General features: G+C 33.4%; 1 pseudogene; it reads left to right on the forward strand.

The window, feature by feature from the left end:
* Window positions 1-356: 356 nt before the first annotated feature.
* On the forward strand, window positions 357-12,924 carry LOC147077085 (uncharacterized; annotated as a pseudogene).
* Window positions 12,925-13,939: the final 1,015 nt, after the last annotated feature.

A 13,939-nucleotide genomic window follows, 5' to 3' on the forward strand; every position in this document is an offset into this window, starting at 1 on the left:
ATAGAATGCAAATAAAATAATTCAATTTTTTTTTAAATTATACGTAAGTAATTTAATCATATGTTTATATCTTACATTAATTATTAGTGAATTATTAATAATGACATTTATAATAGGTAGGTATCATAGTTTGTCGTGGCAGATAGACATTTTGCACGCTTGATACCAGTTTAAAAATGGTAGATATGTCAAGAATAGTTGGCAACGCAGGACTAACAAGGGATACTCAATATTATTTTATATTGTATAGCGGCATCACTTTTCTTTCACTAAACATTTCAATTCGTACACGCATTTCACAATAACTGCGAGGTAGTGCCAAATATATTAATAAAGTTACAAGTTACGTACGCAAAATGGATATAAAACTAGAATCGAATGGAAGGGAATACGACGCTAATGAAGAATCTTGTCGCAATATAACAATCAAACAAGAGGATGCCGATGAAGCCATTTGCTTTTTTGAGGTTAGTTTTTCACAACGTGTTTATTGTATGTCGTAATATTATTTTCTTGCAGATGACCCACAGAAGGGGCTTCAGTTAAATGCGGTATGTTAATACACGTTCTTGCATGTTGATAATAAAACTGAAAGAGAATTTCATTTCCATAGACCGTATAAAGATATCAAATGACTAGGTACTTATTGAGATGTCATGGTTAGTGTTTTTTATGTGTGCAAGCTGTGAAGTGAACATAAACAGTGAATACTAAATTATGTCGGTCATATTTATTTGTTTTTATTTAACTAAAAATACAATTTGTAGATTGTTACAATTAGCTTTTAAAATTTAATTAAACTCTGCCTCTGCCAATTAAGCTTAAAATTAACCAACAACATGTGGAATAACATGTATTCGTAATCCAACGAAAACAAATAAGTATGACTGAAAAACTGTGCACTATTTTTTGTTTAATCACCCATAGCACACCAAAACTATTTATTACCTATGGCTTGATTTCGGCAATGTTTAATTGATTTTTAAAAAACTAACCAAATTATCAGCAATTTGTATTCTTATAGTACGTTGACATTTGACACTTATATCGTCATATTTATGTATGACACCATTACATTATATTATATTAAATTACATTACATTATATTTGTATCAGCTACTATCAGACACTCACCTGTCACTTATTCCAACTACTTATATACGCAAATGTTAACACCGCGTATACGACAAGGCCGAACTTGCAGTGATATATCACCGAGGGTGCGCTGCCGTCTACTTTTATGTCAAGCATCTGATATTCGTAGATTGACAGCTGGTGAAGTTGATAATATTTCGGAAACAGTATGCAATCAATTATTATCCATGATGAGTGATACAAAGAAGTGGTTAAAGGCAGATATTGACGAATTAATTAAAAGTGCACTATTCGGAACGGCCCTCAAAAATCAACTTTTTTAAAACTAACTCCTATAAACACTAGATATATGGATAGCATGACATTTTAGCGTTTTATAAATATACTCAATACATAAGGAATAAACATCAATTTCACGTAGAAATATAGTTTCTCCAATTAGTGGAATCATCAAAATGATTGATTTTTGAGTGTCGTTCCAAATAGTGCACTTTTATCGACTTCACATTTAAAAATAATTTAAGTGGGTAGGTAGGTATGTAAAACTAAAGATTTCAAAAACTATACCTAATTTATAATTTTTTTTTAATATTATATGTAGTAAGTATCTACCTATAATATTTTATATTGCCAAGATAACTCTCCTTGAGAACTGACAAAATACTTCCAAATTTCTTCTCGTACATCTTTTTCATCCAAGGAATAATTATTTATTAATCTCTTGCTGTTCTAGAGGTAATAGGTTATGTGTTGATTCCTCATTTCGCCATCTTCCATTTTCTATTTCACCTGATTCGATATTCTCTTAATCCAAAAATATTGATAAGAGAATACAACTGACACAACGTTTTTGAGAAGTTTATGAAATAAGTGTCCGAATACGTTACAATACCATATGTAAACACCGCATACATATATTTATTCCAAATGTTGCTATTGAATAAAGTGTAGAGACTTTATTTTAACGAGAATTTTATGTCAGATACATGCAGGTGTTAGCAGTACCTAAGTGAAATTTTATGTCAGACACATAAAATAAGTATAACGGTATAAGTGTCAGATGGAAACGTACCATTAGTGAGCACTATTGATGTCGTTTCTTAACACCTTATTTCCACCCTTCGCTACTGCTATCTATAGAAACTGTTGTCCGAGATAGTTTCTTTGGTTCGGTTAATTTTTCTTTGGATTCTTATGTGCCTGGTTCATACAAAATATATGACAAACTAAAGATTATCCAAATCACTGACTACCTCATAGTTCTATCCAAACCAACCCGCTCCGCACAACACTCGGTCTTAATCGAGCGGTCACGAGGCTCTACGTTTAGATGTGAAACATCACCAGTTATTTACGCCTGCTAATATCTCAGGAGCAGATGCGAAAGACTGAGGTCGCCACGCACTCAAGTGTTATTACATAGATTTTCTTATATGCGCCCATGACAGAAATGAACACGGAGAATTAACAAAAACAAATGATTTCAAATAATTTATATAAAATATATGTTATAAATATAGCTAAAACAATACGGACATACCAAACTATGTTAAGGCTATACCTTAGCTGAAGCATAGTCTAAAAAGATCGTGACTAGGCGATGCGCAGATTGTGCAAATGAGGCGAGCCGATCGAAATATACTTTTTCATACAATTTCAACATGCGTCCTTTTTATGTTATATTTGTTATTATATTCGTAATAATAATAGTATATTCATTGACATGTTTTCTTTTTCAAGTACTTGTAGATTTAAAAAATTATTCCTCCGACGCCATCATAGAACAAAATGACGTGCAAACAGGTCGAATATCGATCTCCGAATGGCAACGCGAACGAAATTTCGTTCCACATACAGTTGAAAATTATTTGCCGTTTCACTTATGTTGGCTCTTGTGAGAGTTTCACGTCCGTTATAAGAGGAGCAAATTTTTTAAATGCGTTATAGTTGGCCTTGTGGCAACCTTTTTTCGAATATTCGGATTGTATCCTGTAGTTCTCCGCCACATGGGCATGTTGAACGTGTTAAACTATTGCCGACTCTAAAGATGGCGTTGGTTAAACTCAAAAGAGCTTGGCAGCGAATCCACTTACCCAGTCAAGAATTGACTGGTTATCTCCAATTGCCATTGGACATCAGAAAGGAACAAATATGTGTGTCTACACTTGGTGGAGGCATCCCTCTTTCGTTTCCAGGTCTTTGACGCAGCATCCAGCGTCATTTGACGTATTGTCCGAATCTAAATCACTCACGTATTACCCTAACCTTTCCTAAAATATGTATTCAATTTTATGTATTTTTCTTCCAGGATCGCAATATAAACATGAACAATATAACGGCTAAAACTATGTCCCAGTCTGACAGTAACTATGCAAATATCTCTAAGGGAACAAAGCATTCATTGAATTATGATGATGCAGTTGGATCTTCTTATTCTCAACTCAGCTCAGAAAATCAGGTATCATTTATATTAATTCCTTATTTTTCAATGTTAAATTATATCTCTGTATTCAACCTCAATCGGCATAGGCCAGTGTTAATCCGTAGGTAAGCACCTATCTAGCAGTGGCGAGGGGTGGAAGTAGGCTGTCAAAATTTGAAATTAATAGTGCACACTATACTTTGTCAGTCATACTTATTTATTTTCAATGAACCAAGAAAATAGTTTGCAGATGGTGCCGGCTAGTTTTTAATTTTAATTATACCCTGCCCAATCCAAACCTTAATAGTATATATATGCTATAGGCGATACAACAAAAATTGTGCACACCGGTTCAGCCATTTTTTCCGTTTAATTAAGAATATGATCGTATCGGCCAGTTTTTTTAAATTCATTAAGCCAAACCCTAACATACGTATTTGTTTTTATCACAGTCTACAATTTACAGGTGGAATTGGTTAGTTGCCTCGTGCCTCGTTAGTTACCTCGTAGTTAACCGTGCCTCAACCAAACCATAATAGTTTTAATATATTGTGGGCGATACGACAAAATTGTGTACATCTTTTCATTTATACTTATTTGTTTTCATTGGAATAAGAAAACATTGTTGATTCATTTTTTTTTAATTTATTAGGTCCTACTTCGTAGATAAACCATAATCGATAAAAAAAATATCTATAAAATACCTTAAATTGCATATGGTTTAATAGAACTAGGCAGGTCGTAATTGAATTTAAAAACTAGCCAGCACCATCTGTAAATTGTCATTGTTTTGGGTGCACTATCTACGTCGAATCTCAACAGCCTACCTCCACCCTTCACCATTTGCTACTGCTATTTAATTGTTGACACGTCTCGTATAACGTTTTAATCCAAAAACGATGTTATGTGCGCTTGTGCAGTCTCTTGCCGCCAGTTTTGATATTCATTCTAGATTCATTTTAGATTCTTATGTAATAATATGTTTTAATGGTTACTAGTTGAGAAAGAATATATTCTAGCATTGCAGTCTAGATGAAATCACTTTGGAAGGGTGTTAGTCATTACTCCTGTCGCTCATTGAAAATCGTCTCGACTGGGATAATAGTTATTAATCAAAACTGAGCGCACCATCACACTGTGCTTCATTTGGCAACGTGTGTTTTGTGAATAACGACAATTCCACCTGGACGTATTCGACATGTTGCAGGCGAGACGAGTTTAGATGTTCGTACCGGCTTAGTGTCATTTGAAAGTAACGATATCAACTGGTTAATGAGTTGTCTGCACTGCAAAAAAAATCTCACACCATTCTACCTTCTAACTTACATACAATGACATTAATATGGACGAAGCATCTGGAAAAAATGACACTCGCTTTTTTGTCGGGTCTGCCGAATTGCATAATCTGTTCTCACGCATTACAATAAAGGTGATATTGCTACAAATTCCCGATTCTTTTTGTCGGGTCTGCCGAATTGTTCGGTTCGAACGGGTTCGCTCAAATGAACATTGACACTAGAAAAACTGTTCTAACGCCATTACAATAAAGGTGATATTGCTATAAATTACCTATGCCTGATATCGCATAGTGGAAATTGCGTGACGTCTACCTATATATGTGCAAATGTCGCTATGCGCGCATTTACTTCCTAGCTACTGTATAGAGTGCGTTGTCCAATAATAATGTCATTGCTTATATACAATGTATTTAAGACTAGAACTAGAGCAATATTCATGTAGTCTTGGAAATTTTAGCGCTTTTTATTAAACTAGTACAAATTTAGCTGTAGGCTTAAGCGTCGGCATATTATACTGTCATGGGTCCTACGTTCAAATTCTGGGTCCGCCAAATACACACATTGTTTTTAGTATTTGGATTTGTATTTTAGTCAAGTGTATGGTCCTAATAGGTTATAACATCCATTTCTTGTAAAAAATATCTGTTAATACAAACCTCCAGCCTGTGAAGGCCCATATGACTTTATACTTTCGGACATGCTAGAAGAATCTATCTATATAAAAATGTAAATAGCGAACGACCTAATTCAGGAATCTGGTTCATGTACTACTCCTTCTTCACCAGCGATATAAAATGCTAGGGTTTATTTAAGACACAAAACTCTCGGTATAACTACTTATTCTAAAGTTTTGAGAACATTTTTTATTTATTTATTCACCGAATCGGGCTCATTAAACGTTTTTTTTAGGTTTCTACTCAGCAATTTGAAGCAGCTTACATTGGAAGTCAAAATAATGAAATTCCACTGGCCATCGTGGTAAAAATCGACAATGTTGATAAAGGAGAATATGCAATGAAAGGAGTGGAAGACAGGGTAGTGCAGTATTCAGAAATAACTATAGATGAACAAGACATAAAGACAGAATTGCAGACAATGTACGTTTTGCCGAAAGTTATTCGAATCAAGCTAAAAAGAGTAACATATTTTCCACGTAATTTTGTTTGCAGTCATTGTTATGCAACATTTGGATCTTCAAATTTATTAAAAAAACATATTTCGTGTGTTCATTCGAGGGATAACCATCTCAAATCGAGCAAGAGAAAATATACTGTTGTAAAACCATATCAATGCGATGTTTGTTTGAAAATATTCTCGTACCAAAGCTATCTAAAAATGCATAAAAGAACACATACTGGTGAAAAACCATACGAATGCGATGTGTGCTCATCCAAATTCTCGTTGTCTGGACACCTCAAACTGCATAAAAGATCACATACTGGTGAAAAACCATATACCTGTGATGTATGCTCATATAAATTCTCAACGTCCACAAACCTCAAAAGGCATAAAAGAACTCATACTGGTGAAAAACCATATGAATGCGATGTTTGCTCATCTAAATTCTCGCAGTCTGGTGACCTCAAAACGCATAAAAGAACACATACTGGTGAAAAACCATATGCCTGTGATGTATGCTCATCTAAATTCTCGCTGTCCAGAAACCTCAAAAAGCATAAAAAAACACATACTGGTGAAAAACCATATGAATGCGATGTTTGCTTATCTAAATTCTCGCAGTTTGGTGACCTCAAAACGCATAAAAGAATACATACTGGTGAAAATCAATATCAATGCGATATTTGTCTAAAAATGTTCTCGCGAAAGAGTTATCTAAACGTGCATAAAAGAACACATACTGGAGAAAAACCAAATACCTTTGATGTATGCTCATCTAAATTATCAAAGTCCAGAGACCTTAAAACGCATAAAAGAACACATACTGTTGAAAAGCCATACCAATGTGATGTTTGCTCTTCAAAATTCTCGCAGTCCGGACACCTTAAAATGCATAAAAGAACACATACTGGTGAAAAACCATATCAATGCGATATTTGTTTAAAAATGTTCTCGCAAAAGAGTAATCTAAACAAGCATAAAAGAACACATACTGGTGAAAAACCATCGTAATGCGATGTATGCTACACTTTTTGTGACGCGACTCATGCTGATAAACCATATAAATGTCAAAATTAATTGTTTGTATAAATACAGACAGTCTTATCAATTAAAAAAACATAATGTGCTGAAGAAACACCAGTGAAAGTTTACTAAATGATTGCATGATGATAGAAACATGCTAATACACTATTATTACAACACTGAGTGTGTTCTGGTTCACTCTATATCGTAATTATTTTAAATCGATAGTTATTAAAATGTTCTCACAAATTACGAGTAATATATTATAATATTTATTATTTTGCAGAGAAACTTCTGCCGAATCTGAAATGCATTTTGGTAGAATAGTTGTTAGCCAGGCTTCGGTGTTGTTTTGGAAGGACGAAGTGCTGTATTGACGTCTATTCGGTTTGCTATTTGGTTTTTTTATGGCTGAAAAAATCGTCTCATATAAATGAATTGTCGAAAATTTGAAAGATAATTTAGTGTATTTGTAATTTGCAATGTTGTATTAATTATCTTGATACCAAAGTGGCATCAAAATATTACTTGATTAGGTTTCTTTATTTTTGAGTATAAATTGTGTATGGGTTGACATCTTCCATAGACGGATTCATTGGGTTTTTTTGGTATTATACCTATACAGCTAATCCCATTCGCTGTGGATCGTTTAATTAAAATTTATTTACCACATTTAAATACCATGCTAATAATATCTGATGGGCAAGGCACCACTTACGTTGGGCAAGGCACCACTTACGTTGGGCGCAGCGAAAGAAGGGCAACTGTTTGCGGACCGCTCGAAAATTTCTACGGCCCAGCGGTTTGGGAAACACTGTTCCAGATAATATTATTATAGTTTTACCTCTACAACTTTTCAATATATTTACGACACTGTACATATACATCTTGAAACTAATTAGTGATTGCTTAATTCTACTTAAGATAAGATAAAAGGCGTAGTCCATTCAAATCAAATTTTACAGGTGCCACAAAAACGTTTTTGTTATGGTTTTCGGTCAAAGTTAAAATAAAAAATAAATATAACCTTGAAGTGCGTGACAATTAATAATTTGGGCTCAACATTCTTTATCTGATATTAATTATTTAGTAATTAAAAAAAACAACAAAAAATTATTGTTGTCGTTTTTACCACGTCACGTCGTTCCTTTTTAAATTCCTAACTAAATTTAGTTAATAGACCCGCAGCAAGATCTTGGCGCGCTGCAGTCGCGTCTTGCAACACTGCATTTTTTCGTACCTGCCATGGCAGCAACGCGTACCAGGGGCTTATTTAAATATTGTATGGGTTCGCTTTTTAGATGGGACTCTTTTTATTCTTCGCAATAGACCAAAAATTTACTAATAATAATTCTTAAATTACTCTAAATTGTTTTAGACATTTTTTTATTATTACTTAATTATCCATACACCACGGAAGCGTAAAATGTAATGAATAATTTGGGGACCTTCCTCATTTGAAAACAAAAGTCCGAATAGCTGTACTGGAGGGGATTGTTAGTTCACAGTTTTAAGACATTTACAAGTAGTTCTTGTTTGAAAGTACATCCTTTGGACACAACGTATTTAGTCCTGTACAATGCTGTTATGCAATAAAACGTATTTTTTTTAAATTAGGGTTACGCCCTTTTTCCTTACTAAATTCGTTGTGTATTTGTTCGTTTTGTTGTACTCGTAATATAGCTATTAATGGAATTAAGTTTCGTACTTCCCTGTATCAATTATTATTTGTCGTACAATGGTAATATTTAACTATACACTGCATGCATTTATGGTTGTATGTAAAACGCCATATTTTTACTTTCGAATGACTTCAAGTAGTCTTGTGACGTTACCCCAGTCCCGGAATAACCACAAAGGCACTTTATCTTCAACCAATCCTGCATTTAGACCGGATTGAGAACCTTTGCTTAGCTAGCTCAGCTTTATATGGGAGGAGGTAGTCACCTAAAGTTCTTGTTCGACACTATTTGAATACACCATAACATTATTATTTAACTTTAAATGTTTAAAGAACCGCCACCTAGTAATAGGCTGGATCGTTAATTATTTCATTAACCTCCAATTTAAATTTACTTTCTTAAATATATACGCAAATGTCAAAGACAGCTGACCTCCTGTCACTTTCTCTTATGTCAGATGGTTTCCGTAGAAAACATCGCGGGTTATTTTTAAAATAAAAACTTCTCTCGATAATACTGTTTTTATAATTTATTAAATTAATTTCAATAAATAAATTTATTATATTTAAATGTTTTTTAACAATTTCACATTTTATTTTAGCTTTAAATAATTACTTAATTATTTTATGAACTTTTTTTTTCCGACCATGTCCGATCCTAATAGGATCATATGGGCCTCCACAGAGTAGAGGTTTGTATTAACAGATTTTGTTTTTTACGAGAAATGGATGTCAGCCACTTGCTCAACCTATTAGGTCCATACCCTGACTCGCACACAAATTGAAAAACAATATGTATACTTGCCAGGCCCAGGATTCGAACCTGAGACCCACGGCGTGATAGTTCAACGCTTATGCCGCGCGGTTATTATATAAAGATAACTAATTATAATTATTTTTATATGTATTTAATGTATTGTCACACACTTATATACTATGAGTCGCCGACTATAAACTTTAGGAAACTATGTTCCTTCTTATAAAAGATCGCGGACTAACGATGCGATACTGAGACGATATGTAGTTTACAAATGTCAACTGACAGCGCGACTTTAACTACGTCATCCGCGATGACGCCTCGTAATATTATTAAAACACGTTTTATAATTAGTTTATCGTTTTGAATAGATAATGAGGCTATTAGATATTCCCCGCTTAGTCTGCCTTTAAAATTAATGGAAATTCTCTTTCTCGCTCTATCATACTGACGACCACGTGTGCGAGCGAAACGAACTATCCAGTTTTTATTTTTAACAGCTATTGAAAACAATTGGTTACTTCAAAATATTATTTTAATTCCATTCGATTGCGTTAGCTAACGACACGTACTCCCCATAACATCTTATTGAGAAAATAATTCCTCATTTGGATTATAATTTGAATTCCTGCAAAATGATTACGGACAGCGAAATTGATAGCGAAATAATGGCAGCTTTTCGAGGGACTAGAAGAATAAAATTAGCAGCTCTACCGATGCTGATAGTGAATTTTTGGATAATAATCAACTCATGTGTGATAGTGACAACACTTTATATGACTCTGATAGTGAACTGTTTTTAGATGAAGATTTTGCCTATAATACTCATATACCACCATTTGAAGAAATTCCGGGCCCAAAACATCCACCACCGACTGATGCGTTGCCAATATCATACTTTGAGTTATTTTTTACGGAAGAGTTGTGGGAACTTATCGTCTTGGAAACTAATCGATATGCTCAACAATATATAACTTCTACATCCGTATCTACTCACTTTTTTTTTAATTTTTATTTCATTATTTTTTTTATAAATGAAATTGTTTTTATATAGTATAAATCCACTTTAATTTAATAGAAAATCTACAGTCCCTTCAGGGAGTCACGATCCGTGTATTTTACTTTAGTAAATTAGAAATAAGTAAGTTAGTATTAATTAAGTTAGTATAATCTTTAGTATTTTTAGAGAAACACTGGTCTAAAATACTTTTCCCACTGTTTCAAATGTATAATATTAAATAAAAAATTGTCATTTCACCCAGAATTTGACTGTAAACTAATAAAAAACGAAATTTGTTTATATTGTAAACTGAAATTTGTATTTGAAATTAATGCTTTTATTATAAAAATGCTGATGCGATGAAAAAAAATACAATTGTTAAAAGTTCTAACCATACCCAGTCACAAAACATATATAAATCAAGTTATATTACACAACTATAAAACTAAATTTATCAAAAATGTTTCATACCGCTGAAGCAGTAGTATGTTCCAAAATTAACTTAACATTTCAGGCATCAAATGCAAAACGACGATCGTTGTGGCCAATATCAAAAACAACGATATATCGTTGCGTAGCAGTCTAAGGGTTAATAGATCGAGACGATTTTTCGTAAATATATCGCGAGAGTATTTTAAAGAAAACTTCGCGAGTTTCTTCTGTGCAGCGGCACAACCTTACGTTACTATTGGAAAATCGGCGACTGAAATGTATGAAAAAGCACGTTCCTTTATACTCTCCAGAAGGAAACTTCCCGAGATTTGACGTCACAAGTGCAAATTTCCCCCACTATAAATTTATGTTTTCTTTGAATAACTAAAGAATCACTCATATTTTTAATCAAGAGATTACGTTTACGTGTAGAGGTTCAAATAATTGTCGTTGAAATATGGATTTTATTAACTTACAGTACTGAAAAGGGTCAAAAAAGGTCTTACATGACTTTTCGGTGCGTGTTCACACGCGAAAAGTGGACCAATGGGGCAGTTTTTATACCTCTTCCACGAGACCAAGAGCCAGACTCTTGGACCAATTACAGAAAAGCTGTTTATTTCCCGGCTCTTCCGGAAAATTATGATCATTTAATTAGGTAAAAATAAGCAGCCTATAGATACCTATAGGTGGTACAAGTTTAGTAACAATCGTAAAAGTCCCTGTGGTACTTTCAACATAGATTGGCCAAATATCTATTAATTCATTTATCGGGTTTGCGGTTACGAAAAATAAAAATTTATCTATTCAAAACGGTGCGTAATACGAACGCGAATGATAAAAATTACTGCTTGAATATATTAGTGCAAACAGAATGAAGCAAAATTAATTTCGGCCGTTTCTTTTATAGCGTAACTTCGCGCGCTGATTCTCATCAGCTGGAAGCAGGTACAATCAAAATTTATTTAATTATATTTATAAAACACTTCAACTTAGAGATATGTCTACGACAAGCATTTATTTATAAGGTTTGAAAGTTACCTATTTAGGGTAAATTTTTCCAATTTAAAATTGATCTGTCGGGGTTAATCGACAGATCTAAAGAACAATTTTCATTTGTAAATTAGGAAAGCAATCGAGTCCTTAGACTTACATTGTTAGAATTTCTATTTCCGAAATTCCTTCATCTATCTTCTTTAAAGGTAGGTACTTAAAATTCGTACACTCCTTATTACAATAAAAAATATTAATTTATTATTTAAATTAAACGTGTGTAATCAATACTTACAAAACGTAATCTTTAGATTTTAATTACGACAATATCTGATATCATAATTTATTTATTTAAAATATTTCACATTAGTCGCCGGGAAATACATCGCAACCCAAATTACGAAAAATAAAATTTGATTTTATAATATAATTCAAAATTGGATTAAATATGAATGGACATTTGTTTACAATGTTTAGCAAATGACATCACATAAGTCGTTTACAAATTATTATCTATTTTTAACCTTAATTCTATACATTTTAATTACTTACATTTTACCTTATAAGACCGTTCGGTCTTCTTGAAAGAAAACTCATCCATAGCTCACTCTGAGTGGCTATAAGTCGCTCAGACTGTACTATGGGACTCATTACATAATTGTTAAAGCTTTGTTTAGAGGTTGGCCGCGCAATTTCAAACAAAAATCGACTTTTATGGTCGGACCGAAAAGTTGTGACGTCACTAATTTATTGCAAGAAATGCCAGCTAAAGGCGTACATTTTATGGCCTTGTCACTTGACTACTACTTTATCTCAATCACTATAATATTATGTACATGTTGTAATTTGTAAACTGGAATTCTATTAATAATAAAAATAGCAATTTTGTATTTTGGTTTGTTTTATTTTTTAATGACATTTTTTTTCTATTTAATACTATACATCGGTGCACAAGTATATGAATATAGCATTAAAATAAAACAATAATATGTCGAACAGCGTCATCAGCTGGGGTCGATACTGCTGGATGAAGGATTTCCCTCTTTTCGGAATCTAGTATTCGCTGCCACGTACATTCATCAAGTTTTAGGGCGTCCTGGATGAGCGTTCTGTGGATGGCGGTGGCACTGTATGGCATCATTCGTCAGCTGAATGCAGAAATATTCTAACTCACATTTGATATATTTTGAGTTTTATTTATTATTTACTAGCTGAAGTACCCGGCTTCGCACAGGGTCGCTTCGTGGTTATATTTATCTTAGATATTTGAAAAATAATAGAGGTTATTATTTTTTAATTTTAAAATATCTGTGTAATACAATATGGCAATATGAAAATAATTCTAATAGGAGTAAAGGTCAAACAGAAGAACACTAAATTAAAATCGAATCCAAAATATGAAAACGTTATTAATGTTATTAATATGTTGTAAAAAAAAAAATCAAAATTGGATGGAACAAACAAACAACAAACTTTGTATTTTATATAGGTGTGCGCACAACAACTGACAAAAGTTTCATCGCAATCGGATGAATGGTATAGGAACGCATACGAATAGTAGAAGAAGATGATTTTCTAAATTATAAATCTTTGTGGGCATGCGCATGACAACTCACCAAAGTTTCATTGCAATCGGATTAATGGTATAGGAACGCATACGAATAGAAAAAGAAGAATATGGTTGTACTAATTCAAAAACCTTCGCGGGCGTGCGCACAACAACTGGTCAAAATTCCATCACAATCGGATGAATGGCATAAGAATGCATACAAATAGAAGAAGAAAAAGATGATTGTACTAATTCAGAAACCTTTGCGGGCAAGGGCACAACACTTGATCAAAATGTCATTGCAATCGGATGAATGGTATAGGAACGCATAAGAATAGAAGTAGAAGATGATTTTCTAATTCAGAAATCTTTGTGGGCATGCGCACGACAACTCACCAAAGTTTCATTGCAATCGGATGAATGGTGTAGGTACGCATTCGAATAGAAGAAGAAGATGATGGTTTTACTAATTCAGAAACCTTTGCAGGCGTGCGCACGACAACTCACCAAAGTTTCATTGCAATCGGATGAAGGGTATAGGAACGCATACGAATAGAAGAAGATGGTTGT

This window comes from Rhyacophila brunnea, unplaced genomic scaffold, assembly GCF_057557595.1.
Source record: "Rhyacophila brunnea isolate RB1 unplaced genomic scaffold, BYU_Rbru_1.0 scaffold_13, whole genome shotgun sequence".
NCBI classification, from domain to species: domain Eukaryota; kingdom Metazoa; phylum Arthropoda; class Insecta; order Trichoptera; family Rhyacophilidae; genus Rhyacophila; species Rhyacophila brunnea.